At 54.5% G+C, this 9,183-nt stretch overlaps 1 long non-coding RNA gene across 2 annotated transcripts; it reads right to left on the bottom strand.

The window, feature by feature from the left end:
* Nucleotides 1-2,799: 2,799 nt before the first annotated feature.
* Nucleotides 2,800-9,180, bottom strand: LOC138844307 (uncharacterized). Of its 2 annotated transcripts, XR_011379926.2 has the most exons (3): nt 6,413-9,180; nt 5,611-5,879; nt 2,800-2,999 (listed from the first exon to the last, which is right to left on the bottom strand). It is a non-coding gene; the product is annotated as an uncharacterized LOC138844307 (long non-coding RNA). The 2 variants fall into 2 exon arrangements; XR_016216598.1 differs by having other exon boundaries at nt 5,611-9,180.
* Between the last annotated feature and the right edge of the window lie 3 nt (nt 9,181-9,183).

The raw sequence follows: 9,183 nt of genomic DNA, 5'->3' as shown, positions 1-9,183 counted from the left end.
AGGGCTCTTAATTGACATGGGGTGGCTCTGGGACCGGCCCTGTTCTCAGCTCTTAGGCTGCCCCACCTGCCTGCGTCCCTGGTGACCCCACCGCCCGCTCTGAATCTCACTGACCACAGTGCCCAGCCCCAGGGGACATAGGCAGCCCAAGCCGCGCCAGGCTTTCCTGGAATCAGGAGTGACGCTTGGGGGCCGGGGAAGAGCGCAGCTGCACACCAGCAGAGTGGGCGCTGCAGTGTGAAGCCAGTACAGCCCCCTCTGCCTGCGCGAGGCAGGCGGTGTGTCCTCACCGGGTCAGAGTGACAGCAGAGCAACTGTAGCCCAAGCTCTGGCAGCCGGGGCCTCGTGCTGGGGTGGACAGCAGGGTTTGGCCACGTGCCTGCGGCCTGCAGGGTTCCATAGCTCTTCATTTCCCGCACCTCCGTGAGACCTGGCCCCAGGGAAGGACCTGGATTCACACGGGCCAGTGTAAGAAGGGAGCCAGCATCTGAACGCAGGCCTGTGTAGCTTCCAGGTCACGATGGGCTGTCTGCCCAGACCCTCCTGGAGCTGCTGATGGGCAGTTGACCCCCTGCCAACACGGCTGCCCAGCAGTGGGTGGTGGGGGCCGAGCCCCGCCCCATCTTCTCTGTGACCCCTCAGGGTTTGCAGAGGGCGCCTCCCCACATGAGTCCCTTGGGTTAAACAGCCCCAGCACCAGGTTCTAGTCTCCCTCCTGGCTTCCTGGCTGGCGAGTGCTGGAAGGGTGTGCTCTGTGGACTCCCCTCGGAAGGGGCGGCGCTTGGTGGCTCAGCCTCCCGAGGAGCGCTGCCTGCTCACAGATGTTTTTTGAAGAACTGAAACCAAAACTGTTTTCTGCATGAGTTAAGTTGGCAAGCGCTGGAATGAGCAAGCACTCTGGGTAACGGAAGTTGACAGATGATGTGGCCAGGGCCCCGCTGAAGCCAGAACACAGTCCACCTATCCTGTAGTAGCCTCAATGGCCTCGTTTAGGACACGCCTTTGATTTGCTTATTTGAGGAAACAAATGTTGGTTGGTAAGACATTGAGCAAAAAGTGTCTAGCACCCAGCCAGAGCTCACTAAGTGCTAGCGGAATGGTGTGTTGTAGGCCAAAAAAAAAAAAAAAAAAAAAAAACCCAGACCACAAAGCCACACCCCTATTTCACCAGACGCTCAGTGGTGCGGGTTCCCCCACCTCCCTCGGTCTCCCCTTCCTCTCCACCCCCCTCCCGGTGCAGGCGGCTGGCTGGCTGGCTGGCTGGGGAGCGGCCTCGGCCGGCCTCGGCAGATGGTGTCGGTTCAGCCAGCCTCTAGAAGGCATCTGTCCTACTTCAATCTCTTCACTTCATCAGCTTTTCCATCTCAGACCACCCACGATGTTCACTGTCACCAGGATTCGGGGCCTCAGCCAGTTCCCCCCACTCCCTGAAAACAGGGCGACAAGGAACACGGCTGAGTCCCACGAATACCTGTGGGCAGGGCTGCCGCCCTGGCTTTGTCTGCTCCTGGAAAGCTGAGGAGACGCCCACGTCCGGCTTCCGGGCCTCCAGAGCCTCCAACTTGCTCTGCAACTTGGGGGCAGTGCAGGAGCTGAGGACCCTTGCGACCTCCCTCAGCCACAGGTAGGGCGAGACCCTCGCGACAGGGGCCGCATGGTGGCACAGCAGGTTAAGCCAGCACTGGGGACTGCAGCACTCTGGAGCTGGTGCCGGCTGGAACCTTCTCTTCCCAGCCAGCCCCCTGCTCACGTGCCTGGGGGACAACAGAAGACGGCCCCACACTTGGGTCCCGCCGCTCCCGAGGGAGACGCTGATGGAGCTCTTGACTCCTCGCTTCTGCCTGCCATCCGGGAGTGAACCAGCACATGCAGGATGTGTCCCCTCCCTCGTCTCTCTTCCAAATAAATAAATCTTTTAAAAAGAGAAAAAATGAAAACACAACTTCTCACTCCCCAGATGGCCAGAATGAGCAGGGCTAGGCCAGGTCGAAGCCAGGAGCTTCCTCTGGGTCTACCCTGTGGGTGCAGGAACGCAAGTGCTTGGGCATCTTCCACTGCTCTCCCAGGCCACAGCAGGGAGCTGGATCAGAAGTGGAGCCGCCGGGATGTGAACCGGAGCCCATGTGAGATGCTGGCACTGCAAGAGGTGGCTTCACCTGCTACTCCATAGTGCGGGGTCCCGTGGGTTTTGTTTGTTTGTTTTGTTTCTTTCCTAAGTAAAGCTACCTGAGTTCAAAGATAATGTGTTTTTTTATTTAGAAAACCGTAAAGATTCCACAGAACTATCAGAAATAATAAATTCAGCAAGGTTATCAGTCACAAAATCAGCATGCAAAAATCAATTGCTAACACTAACAGTGGGAGATCTGAAAAGGTTAAATAATTTCACTTACAATAGCAGTGAAAAGAATAACATACTTGGGAACTGACTAAGGCGGAAAACGACTTGTAAACCGAAAACAATTCAAAAGTTAGACACAAATGGAGGACACCCAGTGTCTATGGATTAGAAGACTAACGATGGGGGCACTACCTCAAGCTGGTGCCACCCCTGCTATCCTTTACCAAAATCCCAACAATGACTTTTTTGTTTCAGAAAAATTCATCTAACATTTATATAGATGCAGGGGACCCTGAGTAAGCCCAAGCCGTCCTGAAAGAACAGATTTAGAGGACTCAGACTTCCAGGAAACCCACCGCACAGGAGGAAGATGAGGAAGAAGACGAGGACACGTAGGTTGGTTCTAGCACAGGTTCTATACTTGTCTATAAAGCATTTAACCCCCGGTACACAACTTCTTTTTTTTTTTTTTGTAGTATTTATTTGAAAGGTAGAGTCACAGGAGAGACAGAAAGGTCATCCGCTGGTTCACTCCCCAGATGGCCGCAACTGAGCTGATCCAAAGCCAGGAGCTTCTTCCGGGTCTCCCAGGTGGGTACAGGGGCCCAAGCACTTGGGCCATCATCCTCCACTGCTTTCCCAGGCCATTAGCAGAGAGCTAGATGGGAAGAGGAGCAGCCAACACTAGAACCGGCGCCTATATGAGAAGCCAGTGCAGGTGGGGGCTTACTACACTATGTCATGATGCCAACCCTGTAAGATTTGTTTGGAAAAAAAAAATTACAAGCTACAGTAATCAAAACAGTATGGTGCTGGTGCTAGCATAAAGAGACATACAGGGGCCGGTGCTGTGTCACAGTCGGTTAAAGCCCTGGCCTGCTGCGCTGGCATACCACATGGGTGCTGATTCAAGTCCCCACTGTTGAACTTCTGATCCAGCTCCCTGCTAATGCTCCTAGGAAAGCAGTGGAAGATGGCCCAACTGCTTGGGCCCCTGCACCTACATGGGAGACCCAGAAGAAGCTCCTGGCTTTGGCCTGACCCAGCCCCAGTTATTGTGACCATTTAGGGAGTGGACCAGCAAATGAAAGACCTCTTTCTCTCTCTCTCTCTGCCTCTGCCTCTCTGTAACTCTGCCTTTCAAATAAATAAATAAATAAATCCTTTGGAAAAAAAATGAAGTTGGAGCCACCATGTGGAGAGCAGGAGGCGTAGGAGACAGAAGGGACAGGGAGCACCCCTGTGAGTAGACAGACAAGCAAGCTGGTCCTCAGGACCCCTGGGCCCAGAGGCTGCCACCCCAGCCTGACCTGACTTGGATCCTGCGCTCAGCCGATACAGATCTTCAGGGGAGCCCACCACTGTGGCCTCTGAAGACATCTCCATGCTAACAGAGATCCTGGCCAAAACCCAGGAGGCCGAGAGCAGTAACTGTCAAGGGCAAGAGACTCAAACTCAACACTGCAAAAGATGCCAAAGATGTGATTAAAGAAATTGAAAACTTGAGGGCTTGCAGGCTGTGTGTCTGGAATGCCACACCGTGGGTGTAGAAGCAGCCAGGGTCACAGCCAAGGCCTTAGGTAAGAAGTTGCAGTTGAAGAAAACTACCAGACTGGACACAGTGAGCAGAGTTGGGGGAGACCAAACTGTTGGCCAAGCGTGACACACAGCCAGGTTATGTGACATTTCCCTGATAATTTCTTAAATTAGCAAACTCTTAAGTAACTTCCTGTAAGTGGAAATCCAGCATCCCTTAAAACAAAGGCAGTAAAATATTAAACAAAAAAAAAAAATGAAGTTGGATGCTTACCTAACATTATGCATACAAATTAAGTCAAAACCAATCAAAGATCTAAATTTGAAAGCTAAAACTATGAAACTTTCAGAAGAAAATACAGAGGGAAAACTTGATGACATTGGATTTGGCAAGAATTTCTTGGCTATGACACCAAAGGCACAAGCAATAAAAGAAAAAATAGAGAAGTTAGACTTCGGGGCCAGTGCTGTGGCATAGCAGGTGAAGCCACCACCTGGGACACTGGCATCCCATAGGTCACCAGTTTGACCCAGCTGCTCCACTTCTGATCCAGCTCCCTGCTGATGGCCTTGGGGAAGCAGCAGAACATGGCCCATGTGCTTGGGCACCTGCACCCACATGGGAGACCGGGAAGAAGATCCTGGCTCCTGGTTTCAGCCTGGCCCCAGCCCTGTGTGTTACAGCTATATGGGGAGTGAAGCGGCAAATGGAAGATCTCTCTCTCTCTAAAAAATTTAAAATTTGTACATCAAAGGGCAGCATCAATAGAGGACAAAGGCAACCCACCAAGTGGGAGAGAAATCTACAAACTGTGTATGACAAAAGGATAATATCCAGCATAGGCAACTCTGCAACAAACAGCCAGACACAAAAATGGGCGAAGGCGTGAACTGACATTTCCCCCATATGGAGATGGCAATAAGCACACGGTGGCTGTTTGTCGCTCGTCAGGGAGATGCACACCCAAGCCCTCAGCATGGACTACCAGAAGACAACAGGTGTCAGAACCCTGGGCACCACGGCTGGGAAGGTAAATGGTGGAGCTGCCATGGCAAACAGTGTGGCTGTTCCTGAAAAAATTACAAATGCAGGGACAATATGACCCCGCAATTCCACTTCTGGGTACAAATCCAAAGGAACCAAAAGCCAGGACACAGCACACCTGTACACCCACATTCAAGGCAGCATTATTCAGAACAGACAAAAAGTAGACGCAACAAACACAGCCCCCAAAGATAGATGAATGCATAGGCCAAACGTGGTCTGTACACGCCGACACATCAGAGTATGACGGGGCCTTCCCCACGAAAGCTCCAACATGCTACAGCACGCGTGACCTTGATGACACGCTAGGAGAAAAACCAGTCACAAGGGACAAATGCCTCACGATGTAGCCAGGCCACTGCAGAGAAAGAAACAGGAGCTCTTGTGCAGCAGGTTGTTGGAACACACGGAAGTCCCCATGAAGAGGTTGACTGTGTAAGTTCTACACTGTTGTCTGTGACACCGGGGCCGGCCCTGGTGGCCGGTACGTTCTCTGCTGGGGAACTGCTGGGCTGGTGGCCACCACTGTGCAAACCCTCTCTAAAAGCCAGCTCGTAGCTGTTTATCGGGCCGTTGCTGTTGCTGGCACACTGACTGAATAACCAATCTCCCAGCGACCTAGGGCTCCATGAGTGCTCTTCCAGCCCCGGCCCTCGCAGCCCCACTCGGATCTGACACAGGCACTCACCTGGGTACTCCATGGAAGAGTACCGAGAAGGGACGACGGTGACGGCTGCACGGCAGAGGGGACATCCTGGGCGTGGTGTTGTGACACGGCAGGTCAAGTCACTGCTTGCAGAGCTGGCGCCACATACCCAAGCCCAGGTTCCAGGCCCGGCCGCTCTGCTTTCTACCAGCTCTGCTAACGGACCTGAGTGTTTGGACCCCCGCCACCCACAGAAGGAACTCCTGCCTTCCGCTGGGGCCATTTGGGGAGTGAGCCAGCAGATGGAGCATCTTTAAAGAAAAAAAAAATATTTTAAAAATGCCTTATTTTAAAATTTGTGTTTTTATTTAATTCAAAAGGTAAACGGGGAGAGAGAGAGAGCAAGCAAGCACACTTCCACCAACTGGTTTGCCCCCAAATGCCTACAAAAGCCAAGACTGTACCAGGCCAGGGCCAGGAGCCTGGAGCTCAGGCCAAGTCTCTGCCATGAGTGGCAGGGACCCAAGTCCTTGGGCCACCACCTGCTGCTCCAAGGGTGTGCATTAGTAGGACGCACGCCCAGGCACTCTGAGGTGGGCTGCAGAAGGCCCAGGTGGCATGACCGTCTGAACTGTCGCACCCAGAGCTTGCTCACAGAGCACTCGTTCTGGGATGCAAACCTGATTCCCTTTCCCTAACCCTCCTACCTGCGGCTTCATTTCTTACCATGAACCCACAAAGCTTCATCTCCCTAAAAATTCACTTCCCTCTTCCTCTGGAACTGTCTTCCCCCACCCCCACCGCGGCAGTCTTCACTCAGAGCCTCAGCAAAGCAAACACTTACTTGCAGCTTTGGGCTAGGGTTCTTCCAGCATCCCGCGGTGGCGCGACCGCTGTGTCTGCAGAGCTGTGGCATCCGCCAACCTGTGACAGAGGTTTTATACCCGCGGATGCTCCCATACCAGGCGCCACCGCTGCACGTGGCTGGGCAGGTGTGTGGGATCTGGTCAGAAAAGCTGCAGGGCTGCAAACAAGACCCACGTGGAAGCTGGACTGCAAGTATCTGGCTCTTCCACCGCGTCCAGATGGACGAGTGTGTGTTACAGGGACCTCACCTGCGGGCCCGGCTGCACTTCATCTACTCAGACTGTGGGGGTGGAGCTAAGGGGTGGGACACTTCCCCAGGGGACTCCTGCACACTGAGTGAGCCGGTGACTGTAGGCAGGAATGCAGAGCCCCTGCTCCCAGGGACAACTCCGATTTATCAAGCCGAGGAAAGCCAACTCTTCCCACCTGCGTGACAGCAAAGGCGCGCAGCAGACAGACTCGACTGCTGGTTCACTCCTCCATTGCCCATGACACTGGGGACTGTGCAGTGCCGAAGCCCGGAGCTGAGAGCTAGGAACTCAATCCAGGTCTCCCACACAGGGCGCAGGAACCCAATTACTCACGCCATCCTCACTGCCTGCCGGGGTCTGCACTGACAGGAAGCTACCATCAGGAGCTGGGGCCTGAATCAAGCCAGGTACATGGAGCATGGCCACCTGACCTGCCCCAAAGGAGGTGCTGACCTTGTCGATGTCTTTAAAACTTGAAGCTTAAGAGGTAAGAGAGGGGCCGGCGCTGTGGCATAGCGGGGAAAGCCACCCCCTGCAGTGCAGGCATCCCATATGGGCACCGGTTCGAGTCCTGGCTGCTCCACTTCCAATCCAGCTTCCTGCTAATGCACCTGGGAAAGCAGTGGAAGATGGCCCAAGTGCTTGGGCCCCTGCATCTACATGGGAGACCTGGAAGAAGCTCCTGGCTCCTGGCTTCAGATCTGCGCAGCTCCAGCCGTTGTGGCCATCTGGGGAGTGAACCAGAAGATGGAAGACCTCTCTCTCTGCCTATCCTTCTCTATAACTCTGATTTTCAGATAAATAAATCTTTTTTTTTCTTTTTTTAAATTTTTTTGACAGGCAGAGTGGACAGTGAGAGAGACAGAGAGAAAGGTCTTCCTTTTGCCGTTGGTTCACCCTCCAATGGCCGCCACGGCTGGCACGCTGCGGCTGGCACACCGTGCTGATCCGATGGCAGGAGCCAGGTACTTATCCTGGTCTCCCATGCGGGTACAGGGCCCAAGCACTTGGGCCATCCTCCACTGCACTCCCGGGCCACAGCAGAGAGCTGGCCTGGAAGAGGGGCAACTGGGACAGAATCCGGCGCCCTGACCGGGACTAGAACCCGGTGTGCCAGCGCCCCTAGGCGGAGGATTAGCCTATTGAGCCGTGGCGCCGGCCTAAATAAATCTTTAAAAAAAAAAAAAAAATTTAAGAGAGGAGGTGTCAGTTGGCACAGGGCCCGGGTGGGGGGGGGCCTGCATTGTGGAGGAATGTTTAAGCCACTGCCAGCAATGCCAGCATCCCATGTTAGCACTGGTTCATATCCCGGACACTCCACTTCTGATCCAGCTCCCTGCTAAAGTGCCTGTAAAGACAGTGGATGATGGCCCAAGTGCCTGGGCCCCTGTCTCCCATGTGGGAGACCCAGATGGCCTCAGCCTGGACCAGCCCTGGCCATTGCAGCCGTTTGGGGAGTGGATGGAAGTTTCTTCTCTCTCTGTGTCACTTTGCCTTTCAAATAAATAACTAAATAATTTTCTAAGTGCCATTTTGGACACTTGCATCCCATATCGGAGTGCTCTGCTTCCAACTCCAGCCTCCTGGCAATGCACACCCTGGGACGCAGAAGGGACTCTCAGGTTCCTGGGTCCCTGCCACCTACGTGGCAGACTGGCACTGAGCACGGCTCTGGCTTCCGCCTGGCCCAGCCCCAACTGTTGTGGGCATTTGGGGAATGAAGCAGCAGATGGAAGACAAGATCTCTCTTTCTCTCCCTCTCTCCTTTCAAACAAATAAACATTAAGATGTTTAAAAGAGCCAATGTTCAAAGGCTTTAACAGCTAAGAATAATCAAGAAGCATTCTTAAAAAACAAACAAACAAACAACAACAACAACAAAAAAACAGCGACGTGCCTTGGGTCTCTCAAGACAGCACCGTGCCCACGGCTGCACCCGGGAGTTGTTAAAACACGGACGCGGGTCGCGTCCCCAGCTCAGGGCCGCAGGTGACCCGGTAGCCGCACGTCCAGAAGCGCCCGTGACCCGCAGCCGCACATGCCTAAGGAGGGGCGTGCTCTCGCCCCTGCCCGCCCCAGCTTGCCCCCCAGGGTCCCCTCTGGGGGTCTCGGGCTCCCGGCTGCCAGGACCAGGGCGCTGGGCAGACGAGGCGCTAACCGTCAGAGGCAACGCCTCGGACTAGGTGCTACAGGCGCCGCTGGGTCAGGGCAGAAAACAATCAGGCTTCAATCTTGCGGGGCGACCTGGGGCTCCCAGGGCGCAAGGTGTGGCGTCGTCGCGCGAGTAAACCGCAAAGCCGCCTCCACCCGGCTGCTCCCGGGAACAAGCTGTGCCTGACTGGGCGACGCTCACGTCCAGCCTCCCCTTTCTCCGCGGACACTGGTCCTCCATCGGTGCAGCGCCTCCTCGCGCTCGGCGTCGCCATCCCGCCCAAGATTGTCCCTTTCCTCTCACCGTACCGGCATGCCTGGCGGAAGCTTACCGTCACTTCCACTA

Source organism: Oryctolagus cuniculus, chromosome 11 (assembly GCF_051225735.1).
Source record: "Oryctolagus cuniculus isolate XC-2025 breed Fujian yellow rabbit chromosome 11, ASM5122573v1, whole genome shotgun sequence".
Lineage (NCBI taxonomy): Eukaryota > Metazoa > Chordata > Mammalia > Lagomorpha > Leporidae > Oryctolagus > Oryctolagus cuniculus.
Note: the sequence above shows the minus strand (reverse complement) of the source record. Positions and strands in the feature narration are given on the sequence as shown.